We start from the raw sequence: 15016 nt of genomic DNA, 5'->3' as shown, positions 1-15016 counted from the left end.
ATATAAAAATGAAATCAGTGGAGCCAACTTGATTCTTTTTTATTTATTTAGTTTATTTATTAAAAATTCTTGTATACCATCGTTCATAATATACATCACAACGGTTTACATGTTACAAAATCATAAAATCAAACTGAAATATCTAAAAGGTACAGTAAAATATGATAAAAAATAAAATTGTTAATCAATTATTAATAAATGAACATAAAACAAAGATAAAAATAATGTTTCTTTAAACCAATTAGTCCTTTTTTTCAAGATAGTCAATATAAGCCTGTTCGAACAGCCATGCTTTTAGAGCTTTTTTAAAAGCTTTAAACTCTGACTCCAAACTCTTAGGGTCCAAAATGAGCTGAAGGGGACCCGTGAACTAAAGGAATCCTACTTGTTTCATTTCTGTCAAACAGAATGATTTCTATAAGCAATTATAGTCAAAAGACCCATGGAAATCATAGGCATAGCAAGAGTTGCAAATGTATGGAGAAAGGTTCATACACTGTGGAGCGGGCAGGCTGCAGAGAAGGGACGGATTGGCATACCGTCAAGCAATGAGAGATATGATGTATCGCAGCGGAGCATTTTCCTACTCTCCTATAATGCCGCAGAGCGGGTTACAGTGATGCTGAGCTCGAAGAATGAGCATGTCATAGCCTTGCTCTGCATTGTTTCTCTAGACGTTGTCTGTGTGAAAGCATAGCACTGAGCTCTCTCCGAGTTCTTGGTAAGGATTTTTGCTGTGGCAGCCCATTAACACAAGACAGGAAAACAAACCATGGAGGCAGCATGGCATCACAATATCTCTGCATCATTGTAGATTTGTGTTGCTTTGCTTGTTGTTCTGTTTTTCCTTTTTCGTGATTGAAGCCTTAGCTACACTTCAGATTAGTTATTTATTCTCTGTATGACTGCCAGTGGGCACATTGTGGGCAGTGGGAGCTAGGTAGTACTGGGCATAAGCAAGCAGTGAAGGCAGGCCAGAAGTGCAGCATAACAGGCTGTATTGTGAAGCCGGTCTGTGACAGAGAAATAGTGCAGACAGAGCAGACAGGATGACACTCACTGTTTGCCTGGCAGAAGGCAAAGTGTGTGCAGTGGGCATTATAATACCACGGAAAAATGTTAAATCGTTGTAGTAATCTTAACATCCCCGGTGACATATATCAATGATGTGAGGGAGAGGGAAAGGCAGAGCAGATGAAGTAACTTTAAATGTGTCCAAAATTGCGCACTTTTGCACTGGCACCGGCAGGTAAAAACCAAAAATGACTATACTGTCCTGCCTCAAATATTTCTTTCCAGGCTAAAATAATATAGAATGGAGTATCTACTCAATTTCAACATTTCCTGGATGTGAGTCAGGCCCTGGATGAATTGCTGTTGGGATTTCACCCTGTCTTCTTGACTGAAACAGCCTTATGGCCCTATCAGTTGATTTGTACCACAGTAGAGATCAAGGAGACAATGTGTTACTTGTCCTCCTTGATCTCTGCAACGTCTGATACTATCAAACCAAATAGCTTATTGTGTATGAGGTAGAGGGACTTGCCTGGGAATGGTTTCATTCGTATTTGGTTCAGAGGTTGCACTGAATAATGTTGGAGGATAACTTTTCCAGTTCATGACTTCTTAACTCAGGGTTCAATAGGTGTTTAACACCTATTAGTCCCTTTAGCTCTGGAGAGTCGGAAATTTCAGGTATCGTTTCAATGTTACACAGGCACAGGGGGCGCTACTGAGCAACTGATTCATTAGGATCAGTCGATGGATGAGAAAGAATATCCTGCACCTTAACCCAGGCAAGGCAAGATTCTTTTTGTTTGGAAAATGGTCCCCTTTAGAAGATTTGCCATGACCAGCCCTGAATGAGAGAAAATTGCCAGCTTGGGAAGTGCTCCTTGACTCAAAACTCTCTATGGAACTCCAGAGGAGAGATTTTTCCATCCCTGTAAGCAAGCCCCTCATTTTCTCAAGATGGGGCTAATGCAATTCCTTGCTAATAGGTTGCCCTCTAAAACTATTAGACTCATTCAAGCCATGGCTGTCAGCTTGTTATAACAGGCCCATGTTTCTCTGATTTTGTGCTTCTTTAACTGGCTGCCAGTTGAGTTTCAAGCTAGATTCAAGATTCTTATATTAACAATCAAAGCGTTGAAAAGACTGCTATTTTAGGAAACATTTAGTGGCCTATATCTCAGCTCATGTGTTGAGGTCAGTAAATGAAGACCACTTGTCTCTCCTTTCAGTGTCAGAAACAAGGCTAGCTAGCACTAGAGGCAGGCCTTTTTTTTTTTTAGCATAGCCTCATAGCTTTGAAATAGTTTGTCCTAGACATTACAGCTTATAAATGTCTATCCGGCTAACTTAGAAAAATGGATAGGTTTTCGATATCTATCCCCTTATTATCTATCAGTTCACCATTATCCCCATATTTTAAAATGTAGGAGTCAGGTGAAGCAAGACTTCTCATGGGTAAATCCATGCTGGCTATGTCCCTTTAAACCATGTCTGTCTATATGTTCAATAATTTTGTTCTTTAGAATAGTTTTTATGTTTTCTTTCCAGCACTGACATCAGGCTCACCAGTCTCTTGTTTCCCGAATCACCCCAGAGCCCTTTTTAAAGTTTGGCTTTTAATTGGTCACCCTTCAATCTTCAGGTAATAGACAATTTTAATATAAGTTGCAAATTACTTATAATAGTTCTGCAGTGCTCTCACTTACACAAACTCCCTCTCTCAGTCTCATGCACATGCTAACTCACACTTGCACACACTCTCTCGCTTAATCACCCATACTCCTTCTCTCACTCACACACACATAATCTCTCTCGTATACACATGCTCACTCACACACCTATGCACAAACTCTTTCTCTCACTCTCACACACATGTCCAATCACTCTTCTCTCCCTCTAGAATGCACAAGCAGCATCCTCCTCCTCCTTCAGCCCTTTCAGTGATGGGAATCCTCTTCGATGCTGCTCTGTCTCCTGCCCCGACAGGATGATGCTGCGGCCTGCTCCCGCTCCTTCCTGCTGCAGCGACTGCACCTCCTTCTTCCCGTCTGCGTGAGCCCGAGTGACACAGCTTCCTCTTCCGGGTCCACACAGGTGCGAAGAAGGATATGCAGTCGGCCTGCCTCCCCCAGAGCTCTGCCCTTCTAGGCAACTGCCTAGTCTTGCACCAGCCCGGTATCTTAGTTATGAAAACACTTACCCTCACCCTTCACTAGTTGTCCCAGCCCCCTCCACCCAAAAACTGCAGACAAAAGAGATGCCAGATATAATGTGCAGGTGTACAAGCTTGCACACGTATCTGTGTACACTCTGCTTATATAATTGGTGAGTGTGTGTGTGTGTGTGTGTGTACTTTCTGACTCCACCCCAGGACGCACTCCGAAAACCTTCTTTCTTCACGCAGAGTTTTGCCCGTAGCAAGGGAAGAATGTGCATATTTGCAGCCTTGTGAAAATGAACTTAACGCACACAGTGGCTACCTACATGTGTGTAGAAACTGATTGTACACACACACAAACATTGCATAAGCATTTGAAAATTATCCCCTACAGGTTAAATTAAGGATCATATTTTAAATTTTGATTGGTATTCCTAGCAGATCTGGGGTTAATTCCAACCTATTGTTATAATACTTTGATTAACTATGTTTTAAAATGTAATTTGGGGGTTATGATATTGATATAATATTATGTGTGATGTTTCAATCATTTTTAATATAAGATCATAAGAAGGGCCATGCTGGGTCAGACGAAGGTGCATTGAGCCCAGCATCCTGTCTCCGACAGTGACCAGTCTGGATCATAGTACCCGTCGGATCCCCAACAGTTGATCTATTTCTTGTATCTCACTCCCAGTGATAAGTGCGGGCTTTCCCAAGATTGCCTGGCTAATAACTGCTTATGGACTTTTCCTTCAGAAACTTGTCCCACTCTCTTTTGAACCCTTCTGTGTTATTTACCTTGGCTACGTCCTCTGGCAACAAATTCCATAGCTCGATTGTGCGCCGAGTGACAAAATACGTGCTACGATTTGTTTTAAATCTGCCGGCTGCCAGTTTCATGGCGCGTCCCCTAGTCCTAGTGTTGTTTGAAAGGGTAAATAGCCATTTTCTATTTACTCGTTCCACCCCACTCCTGATTTTATAAATCTCAATCATTTCCCCTCTCTTTTCCAAGCTAAAGAACCTTAATCTGTTTTGCCTCTCTCCATAAGGGAGCTTTTCCATGCCCCTTTATCTGTACCTTTCCTATGTCCGCTATGTCTTTTTTGAGATGGGGTGACCGGAACTGCCCTCGATACTCAAGGTGCCTGGATCTATACAGAGGCATTACCATTTCCCAGTTTTGTTCTTTATTCCTTCCCAAAATAATCCCTAGCATCCTCTTTCTTCCTGCTCTCCTGATGTACCCCCTTACCCTCCCTTTCTACCCCTCCCTGCTCTCTGACTTGATACGTTAAATTTTATGAAAATGTTCTCCTCACTCTTCTGTTATACATCTACTAAGAAAAATGTATATTGTTCACAAAGTTTTACTGTGCCCAACTACTATGATAATTGCATATTTTTGTATGATAATTGCATATTTTGTAAACCATTATGATGGCTCTACCGAATAACGGTATATAAAACTCTACAAATAAAGAAATAAATAAAATATTGGCCTTTTTTGATCGCTGCCGCACTCCGAGCCAAAGATTTCAAGGTGGGCACAAGTCTCTGGCGTGGTAGTGATGAAAAATCAGTCACCCCTCCTTGTACACTCACCTGGCCCTCAGGAGTATTACCCGAGATTCCCCAAGGATTCCCCTCAAGTATCAGGTAGCAGTGTCTCCCCATGCCGGACCCACCCCCCACTCACTGATACCCCGAAGTCCCTGGTCATCCAGTGGGGGTGGGGGGGGGGGTCCACTGGGGGAAGGAGCAGTCTCTACGTTCCACCAGTGCCTTTTCTCAAAATGAGGCTGGTTGTCCTCTGATATTGCTTGGATCCCCACCGCGTGCAAAAGCCAAAAGGTGTCAAGCGCAACATTGCTGATTAAAGGGGGGATTGCTCCTGCCCCACAGGGCCCCCCCCACTCACTACAGAGACTTTAAGGTACCTTTGTGGGAGGGTCAAAGGTTATGGACTGGGTCCCCCAAGGGGGGATTGCAGAAAAGGGGGGAACTGGGTTTGCACCACTACCCCAGCAGGGACTTGCAATGTTCCTGGTCACGGCAATGTGTCAAACATGACTGCAATATTTACTTAACTGCGATACTTAGGTGCCAGGGTTTAGAAATTCATGTGGTGATTTCCCTGCGCTGTTGTACTGTTGCTTAGTGAATGGTCCCTAAATTTGTCCTCCCACGTGCAGCCTCACAAATGGCTGCATGAAATCTGACACGGATCTCCTGCTCCTGCCTCTCCTGCTTCTATCACCTGTATGCACTATTATGCCAAATTATGACAGCTTTTGGGAACTACAAGGAGCAGGGTTAATCTCATCCCTCACGAACATCAATCAACTTTTTCTTATGACACATGGCATGGGAATAGAGTATGCATAATTTACCCATGGCTTTTATTTATAATATCTGCATAACATACATGCTGGCATCTTGCATTTACTGCAGGTAAAAAAAACCCAATACACATCAACTAAACACACTGATTTCAATAATATTTACTTAGCTTAGTTTATTAAAAATTTGTATACCACATACTTCAGATAAATTTCAAAGCGGTTAACAAGCATAAAACATACATAAAGCAAAAGGCAGTATAATACAGACACATAAGACAAGAAGAAGCCATAGAAGGTTCCATCAGTTCTCCAGGAAAACTTAAAGTGCCCTTTTAGAAGATTTTACACAGGACATAGTTCTCAGCTCATCAGGGAGAGAGTTCCAGAGCTTTTGACGTGCTGCAGAAAATGCCGGCTCCGTAGTAATATTTAGATGGGCCAATTTTAGGATTGGGACTTCCAATAGATTCTTAAGGAGCTAGGAGGTCTGTAGATTTTCATGACAGAGCTATGATTGGTCCAGATTTAGCAAACTGAAGATAATAAAAGCTAGCTGGTAAAATATCCTCCATTTAATGGGAAGCCAGTGTAGGTCTGCCAGCGCAGGTGTTATATGGTCATGCATTTTAGACCCAGACAAATATGTACTGCAGCATTTTGAACTAACTGAAGTGGGCGAATTGAATTATAAGGAAGGCCCTCCTAGACATTATTACAGTAGTCTAAATGACTGAGTACCAGGGACCAGAGAACTGTACGACAATCTTGGGGTTCTAACAGTGGATGCAACTTTTTCACCATTTGCAGCTTAAAGAATGAAGTTTTCACAACAGATTTTTGTGTGTGATTCAAAGGACAAGTCAGAGTCCAGGATCACCCCACGCGGGCGCACTAGCTATGGGAATATTGTTAATTACCAAAAGAAAGACGAGAGGGCAGGTTTGTTAAAGGAAACTTACACGAAATCAGAATTTCTGTCTCGTCGATATTTAACAATAACTCGGTTTGCCCAATGCAAACAGAAGGATACACGTTTTAGAGTTTCCAACCAAGAGGGTAAATATGGAATGAAAAATTGGACATCAGAATTTTGCACAATGGGGTGATGTAAATATTAAAAAGGGTGGCGGACAAGGCAGAACCTTGGGGAACCCTAGGCTGTGGCATGGTTAACGCAGCCTAATAGGTGAAGCTCCTAGGCCCACGCTGGCAGCTGGCAAACACACCCTGGGCAGGAACTAGACTGGAGCTTCACTTATACCAGCCCATTCCCCACAGGTTGCGCCTTTGGGTTCCAGGGGCCAGCAGGACTTGGGCAAAGGTCCCACAGGCATATAAAGGACAAGGTCAAGGTTTGGACAGGCTGTGGTGAGCCAGTTTCTAGGAGCTAGCTAGAGGTCAAGGCAGGCAGAGCGTGGGCAGAGATCGTAGCTAAGGTCAGTGGCAGCCAGCAGGCAAGAGGGTGGTCCAGGTGCAAGGCAGAGATTAGTACCACATAGACCGGAGAAGGACCGGGGATGTAGAAAAGCCAGGGAAAGAGTGGGCTTGGCTTGTGTAAGACAGGCTGAGAAAGGCAGGGCAAGCTGGGCAAGGCAGGAACAGGAACAGGAACCAAAGCAGGAGCAACATGCACTGCAGCCGAGCAGAGACCTTTTGCTGAGGCAATCCTGTGGAGTGTGGCTGGGCCTTTTATACCCAGACGCATGACATCGCCAGCAGCTAGGTTTCCAGGGTTTCCTGCAGCACCTTTTCAAGATAATGTGCTGTACTGTGCGCGAGTGCCTAGGGGAGCCCAGGGAGCAGCATTGCTGACGGCTTCCTGGAGGCATTCCAGCCCTTCGGATGTCAGTGGTGTCCCGGGGGTGAGTACTGCTGTGTACGGGATGACCCCGCGACCGACAAACGTTACAAACATGCTTTACCCTATTTTATCTCTTGAGATCTGTTATGAAGAAAAGACTTGAACCAACTCAAAACAGTCCCAGAAATCCCCAGGTATTCTGATCCAGGGAACAAATAATGTGAATGACAATATCAAATGCAGCAGAGATACCAAGGAGGACCAGAACATACATTGCACCACTATCAAACCTTCTTATTATGGTATTAGTACTTGATACTAAGAGTGACTCCGTACTATATCGCTTTTGAAAGCCAATCTGGAATTTATCGACAAAAGCAGTTTCTTCAATGACATCGGAAAGCTGAGAATGGATAAAGTTTTCAATAAATCTAGATAAAAAGGGTAAGGATAGGATAAGATGAAAATTATCCAGACTGTTTGGGTCAGCATTTGGCTTCTTTAAGATCAGACGAACAATGGCTTGCTTTTAGGATTCAGGAAGGGAACCACTTTTTAGAGACAGATTAACAATATCTGTTATGTTATCAGTGAGGACTTCAACCATTACTTTCACTGATGCAGTTGAGAATGGGTTCAAAGTGCTGGATGAAAAGGTCATTCTGGCTACTCACCATACAATTTCATCCCTGGTAGCATAGGTGAAGTGTAACCAAGAAATGTCAGCTTTAACATCAATTAAAGATGAAGGAGAAACTTTGGAATCAAAATTGTTACAAATATTATTAATCTTGTCAAGGAAAATTTTGCAAAAGCGTCACATTGAGATTGTAACAAATCAGATGAGATCCTTTGATTAGAAAGGAAGTTAGGGATTTCACGATATGAAGCAATTCTGCTGGATTGTTACCAGGACCCTAAGAACATAAGACATTGCCATGCTGGGTCAGACCAAGGGCCCATCAAGCCCAGCATCCTGTTTCCAACAGAGGCCAAACCAGGCCACAAGAACCTGGCAATTACCCAAACACTAAGAAGATCCCATGCTACTGATGCAATTAATAGCAGTGGCTATTCCCTAAGGGGCAGATTTTCAAAGGGTTACACACGTAAGATACACGCGTAATCCCCGAAAAGCTGCCCCTGCGCGCGCCGAGCCTATCTTGCATAGGCTCGGCGGCGTGCGCAAGCCCCGGGATACGCGTATGTCCCGGGACTTGCAAAAAGGTGCGGGGCGTGGGCAGTCCAGGGTGGGGGGGTGGGGCGTGGCGTGGCCTGAACCTCCAGGCACAGCAGCCATTTCCCGCTGTGCCGGTAAGGGGAGGTTCTAGGTAGGGCTGGGGGTGGGTTAGGTAGGGGAAGGGAGGGGAAGGTGCGGGGGGGGGGGGGCAGAAAGAAAGTTCCCTCCGAGGCCGCTCTGAGGCACAATTGTGCACCCCCTTGTGCGCGCCGACCCTGGATTTTATAACATGCGCACGGCTGCGCGCGCATATTATAAAATTGGGCGTAGATTTGTTCGCGCCAGGTTGCGTGAACAAATCTGCGCCCGTGCACAGGTTTTAAAATGTGCCCCTAAGTAAACTTGATTAATAGCAGTTAATGGACTTCTCCAAGAACTTATCCAAACCTTTTTTGAACCCAGCTACACTAACTGCACTAACCACATCCTGGGCAACAAATTCCAGAGCTTCACTGTGCGTTGAGTGAAAAAGAATTTTCTCTGATTAGTCTTAAATGTGCTACTTGCTAACTTCATGGAATGCCCCCTAGTCCTTCTATTATCCAAAAGTGTAAATAATCAATTCACATCTACTCATTCAAGACCTCTCATGATCTTAAACACCTCTATCATATCCCCCTCAGCCGCCTCTTCTCCAAGCTGAACAGCCCTAACCTCTTTAGCCTTTCCTCATAGGGGAGCTGTTCCATCCCCTTTATCATTTTGGTTGCCCTTCTCTGTACCTTCTCCATCGCAACTATATATTATTGGTTTCATTAGTCTTGTTCCTATAATAAGCTAGATACTTGTAATAATTAAATTTTGTCTCTTTGGAGCATGTTCTCCGCCAGAGGAATATCAAAGGAGAAAAGATTTGGATTCATGAAAAATAGATCCAAAGTATGTCCAGATCGCTGTATAGGAGAGTTAATTAGTTGCCCCACCCAATCCACTCATAGTATTCAAAAAAGCTTCTGATGTGGATAATAAGTGAGTCTGGTTGACATGGGTGTTAAAATCGCCCAGAACAAGGGTGTGAGAAAGATTAACTTTTAAGGCAGCCAGAGATTCAATTAGGGAGCTTAAGCTCACAGATAGGGTGTTTGGAGGACAGTAAACTAGGCAAATACTACCTGAGGTAGACGTAACCAGCATGAGTTCAATGGAAGGGATAGGATCCAAAGGCACTTGAATAGGGTTTAGAGAATCTTTCATAATAACCATCAGCCCACCCTCAAATTGAAAAGGATGGGGATGCGAGAAGACACAGTAATCAGGAAGGCTCAACTGATTTAGTAGAACTAGGTAAGAGTCATGTATCTAAGTTTGCGTTAGACAAAAGCAGTTGGAAGATTAGATACAAGAGTATGAAATATGATGTATGAAATATGATTGGTGTCTTTTTCCTTATAGATTGTACATTCAACAATAGCAAGGAAATAGTAGAAATAGCAAGAAAAGACTTGCCTTTTATAGTACTTACATTGATCAAAGAAGATGAGTGTAATGATTGTGAGCCCTTGTGCTGTGGCAAGGTTGATGCAGCCTAGTAGGTGTACCTTCTAGGCCCCTGCCTAAACCAGTCCCGTTCCCTCACAGACTGAGCCCTTGAGAGAGTCCAGATCAGTGGGGGGATAGAGGGGCTTGGTCACTGAAGAAGCTGCTATGATGAGCCGCACTGTAGTAATTTTAGCAATTGGTCAGGTGGTGGGCATGACCCATGTGATGCCTGCATGTTTATACAGTCCAGCACCATCGTTAGGGTCACACACTCGATCTGTTGAAAGGGGCCACATCTGTTTGCCTTCCCATGGCACAGCTAAAAGATTTCCTCTGCTTTTGGCAGCGGTTACCTGCGGCCTGTTGGAAAGAGGCAGGAGGAGTGAATGGCCGCACCTAGAATTCTGTCCCAGTTATTTGCATGACCTAGGCCATGTATGCCTGTACCGATGGGAGGTGAACAGCACTTCCCATCTTATAGGTCTCTCTCCTGTTCTCAACTCATTTTTTATGTTTCTTTTGCTGGCTGGCATTTGTTGTGATACTGTTTACTACTTCAGCACATCTGGGAAAATGACCGCCAGGATTATAAGCATAAAACAAACACTTTCCCCGTACCGTAGCTGTGAAGATACTGCCTTTGGCTTAAGTTACAGACAGGGGTACAGAACTGCATCTGGGACTTCCCTGCCCTTGCAATGTGTAGAACGTGAAAGCTAGTAAGTGCTCATTAGCGTTAGACAAACAGCTTGCTAATTAGCTGGAAAAATTAATCAGGATTCCCATGTGATTGTCTGGAAGCCATGAAAGCCAGACTTAAGATTTATGCTTTCCCCACTGTAACAGAATTGAGTGAGCGCCCCAGACCAGCAACACTCATGTGTTTCTGCTTAAAGAAGCCAACACTATAAACCATATCTGCCTAGAGACCTCCTGCCTCTGTCTGGTAGCATGTAAAATTATGGCAATGTGACCTCTTGTACAAATACTTTTATTCGCAGCCTCACGTGTTTCCTGATATTATTGACAACAGGTCACATTCTTCAATCCTCTGCAATAGAAGCAAGTGCAATTGACTTTTCTTGCCTCTGCTGCTTCAACTATCAGAATGGAATGACATCTGGGGCCTACCCTGTATAATTCATTTGGATTCTGAGGCTGATGAACTATACGTGCTCTTGGGAAACGAACCATCACAGATCAATCACTATGAGTCAAGGCTATGACTGGAACAAGCAACTCGACAGCCAGTACAGAACAGATGGCAGCTGAGAGCTGGGCCAAAGCTAATAGGTGCCCTAGGTGAACCATCAATCTAGCACCCTCCTCTTTACCCACCATCTTAGAAGTGCAGTCCAGATGTATTCCATGCATTAAGAAAAGTGGAAGGAAGGCAAAACGATTACCGGCATGGTTAAAAGGTGAGGTGAAAGAGGCTATTTTAGCCAAAAGCTCTTCATTCAAAAATTGGAAGAAGGATCCATCTGAAGAAAATAGGATAAAGCATAAGCATTGGCAAGTTAAATGTAAGACATTGATGACCGGCTAAGAGAGAATTTGAAAAGAAGTTGGCCGTAGAGGCAAAAACTCACAGTAAAAACTTTTAAAATTATATCAAAAACAGAAAGACTGTGAGAGAGTTGGTTGGACGTTAGATGATCAAGGAGTTAAAGGGGAACTTAGGGTTCATAAGGCCATTGCGGAAAGACTAAACAAATTCTTTCTTCAGTGTTTACTGAAGAGGATGTTGGGGAGATACCCGTTCTGGAGACAATTTTCAAGGGTGATGATTCAGGTGGACCGAACCAAATTATGGTGAACCTGGAAGATGTAGTAGGCCAGAATTGCCCCCCCCCCCAAATTTTGGTGCCCTAGTTAGGTGACTGTCTAATTTGCCTAATGGAAGAACCAGCCCTGGGCAACTGTTACAGTAGGTGTGCAAAATGCTAAAGTGTAATACTAATAGTATTGTGGTCCAGGTAGGAGAAACACTAAGCTAAATTACACTAATGGTGTCTCAGATGTGCGTGTTGAATGTCTGCCTTATTGTGCTAACTTCCTCTGCATCCACTGCTCACTCCTTTGCTGGCATTACCCACTCACTCGGAGGTAGGTCATATTAAAAATGTGTGGCTTTCAGAGGGTTTGGGAAACTTGTACACTCTTTTAGGCATTTCTTACCATGGTAAGACCTGACCAGTCAATAGATTCCAGTCAGTCTGAAGCTAAATTATTGAATGGGCAGTAAGCTGTTTAATTTCATCTGGCTCTGATCCACAACTAAGACCACCACTACTTCAGTCATGATAATGTAGTGTGTGCTCACTCAGAAGCAGGTCTTCAGGTAATCACTGATATCATTATTGAGGCATATTACAAAATCAGAGCACTAAGGTTCTCCCTCACCAAACTCTCAGTGAGTTTTGAGGAAGTTACAGTTGAAGCATCAGCCAGTGAGAATGTAACTTGCTTCTGGCTAAAAGCTTACTTAAACCATTTCTTTCAGCTAGGGAGATTGCTCGATTGACTGTGCTTTGAAGCCTGTTTTCCCTCTGAGAATGGGATAGAGCTATTTTCTTGTTTTTTCCCTTTCACACACCAGCAGCTCTCAGCTATCTTGTTATTAAATCTACGCTTATAGATTATTGCCCAATTAGGAGGCAGGGAGAACATTTTTATAATAGGAAACAATAAATAAGTGCAAAATAAACCCAGCTTGAATACTGTGTACAATTCTGGTCGCCGCATCTCAAAAAAGATATAATTGCGATGGAGAAGGTACAGAGAAGGGCGACCAAAACGATAAGGGGAATGGAACAGCTCCCTATGAGGAAAGACTAAAGAGGTTAGGACTTTTCAGCTTGGAGAAGAGACGGCTGAGGGGGGATATGATAGAGGTGTTTAAAATCATGAGAGTTCTAGAACGGGTAGATGTGAATCGATTATTTACTCTTTCAGATAATAGAAGGACTAGGGGGCACTCCATGAAGTTAGCATGGGGCACATTTAAAACTAATCGGAGAAAGTTCTTTTTTACTCAACGCACAATTAAACTCTGGAATTTGTTGCCAGAGGATGTGGTTAGTGCAGTTAGTGTAGCTGTGTTTAAAAAAGGATTGGATAAGTTCTTGGAGGAGAAGTCCATTACCTGCTATTACGAGTTTATTATGAGTTTTTGCCTCTACGGCCAACTTCTTTTCAAATTCTCTCTTAACCTGTCTTATCAATGTCTTACATTTAACTGGTATATAGAGTGCTACCCATTTAGGGAGTTTGGGGAAATAATTGTGCATAATAGTAATCAATTAATGGCATCATACAAACAACTGCAAAATTAACCCTGAATAAAATGAAAAGAAATAGTAGATCTATTATAAATCATAAGTAAACAGGTTAGGAAGAATTACTTGTCAACGGCTGGAGAAAATAGTGCTTCATACTAGAAAGGGGAGAGTAAGAGATTTAGAACTAATGTTGGGAATTATTAGGAAGGGAATGGTGAATAAAATGGAAAATGTCATAATGCCTCTGTATCGCTCCATGGTGAGACCGCACCTTGAATACTGTGTACAATTCTGGTCGCCGCATCTCAAAAAAGATATAATTGCGATGGAGAAGGTACAGAGAAGGGCGACCAAAATGATAAGGGGAATGGAACAGCTCCCCTATGAGGAAAGACTAAAGAGGTTAGGGCTTTTCAGCTTGGAGAAGAGACGACTGAGGGGGGATATGATAGAGGTGTTTAAAATCATGAGAGGTCTAGAACAGGTAGATGTGAATCAGTTATTTACTCTTTCAGATAGTAGAAAGACTAGGGGGGCACTCCATGAAGTTAGCATGTGGCACATTTAAAACTAATCGGAGAAAGTTCTTTTTTACTCAACGCACAATTAAACTCTGGAATTTGTTGCCAGAGGATGTGGTTAGTGCAGTTAGTGTAGCTGTGTTTAAAAAAGGATTGGATAAGTTCTTGGAGGAGATGTCCATTACTTGCTATTAATTAAGTTGACTTAGAAAATAACCACTGCTATTACTAGCAATGGTAACATGGAATAGACTTAGTTTTTGGGTACTTACCAGGTTCTTATGGCCTGGATTGGCCGATGTTGGAAACAGGATGCTGGGATTGATGGACCCTTGGTCTGACCCAGTATGGCATGTTCTTATGTTTACTTTTATATCCTAAACAACAAGATTCTGCAAAGGGAACCACACTAAATTACACACTATACAGATAAATAAATACATATTGTAGTTTGAAAGGATAAGATAAACCACGTCATACTTTAAAGCAACTCTTGAGCAAAGAAACAGGACTGCAAACATGGACTCTGGAGGTAGAAGTTAGAGTCCACAAGGTAGCTGATTTTACCTGCAGAATAGCTGAGGAAAAGGTAGGGACTTTGGTTAAGGTTTTCTCACTTCTTTCAACAAGTACCAGAAACTCCTACTAGCTGAAGTAAAGATAGCCTAAGATAAACCTGACACCAAAGTATAAAGTATGGATCTGTATGCTCACAAACACTGTAATCTGTATAAAGGGACGATCTATTAATATCAGAGAAATAAATCATATACAATATTGTGCAGCAAACATTATTACTGAGAGTCCTTCCAAGAAGAACATAAAGTCAGAAGCAAAGGAGAAAAATAACAACTTCTCTTTGGAAAAAATGCATAGAAAAAAAAATTAAAGTCATTTCATGCAGGGATGAAATGACTTTAATTAGACAAGACCCTCAAAAGAGTGAGGACATAAAAAAATAATGAGAAAAATATGCTGCAGTCACTCCAATAATAGATTTAAAATAGCAGCAGAAGCAAACAGCTGCAGAGAAATGAAGAATATAGAAAATGAAGATATCAAAAATCTAAAGCAATTCTATAGGGAACTGGGGAAGACCATGAGTGCAGTTAAAACACCACAGACTCAAGCTAAAACAGAACTGTATATGTGGATCTTGTAGAAAAGAGCA

The sequence above is a fragment of the Rhinatrema bivittatum genome, chromosome 1, assembly GCF_901001135.1.
Source record: "Rhinatrema bivittatum chromosome 1, aRhiBiv1.1, whole genome shotgun sequence".
NCBI lineage: Eukaryota > Metazoa > Chordata > Amphibia > Gymnophiona > Rhinatrematidae > Rhinatrema > Rhinatrema bivittatum.
This window is presented reverse-complemented; position numbering follows the sequence as displayed.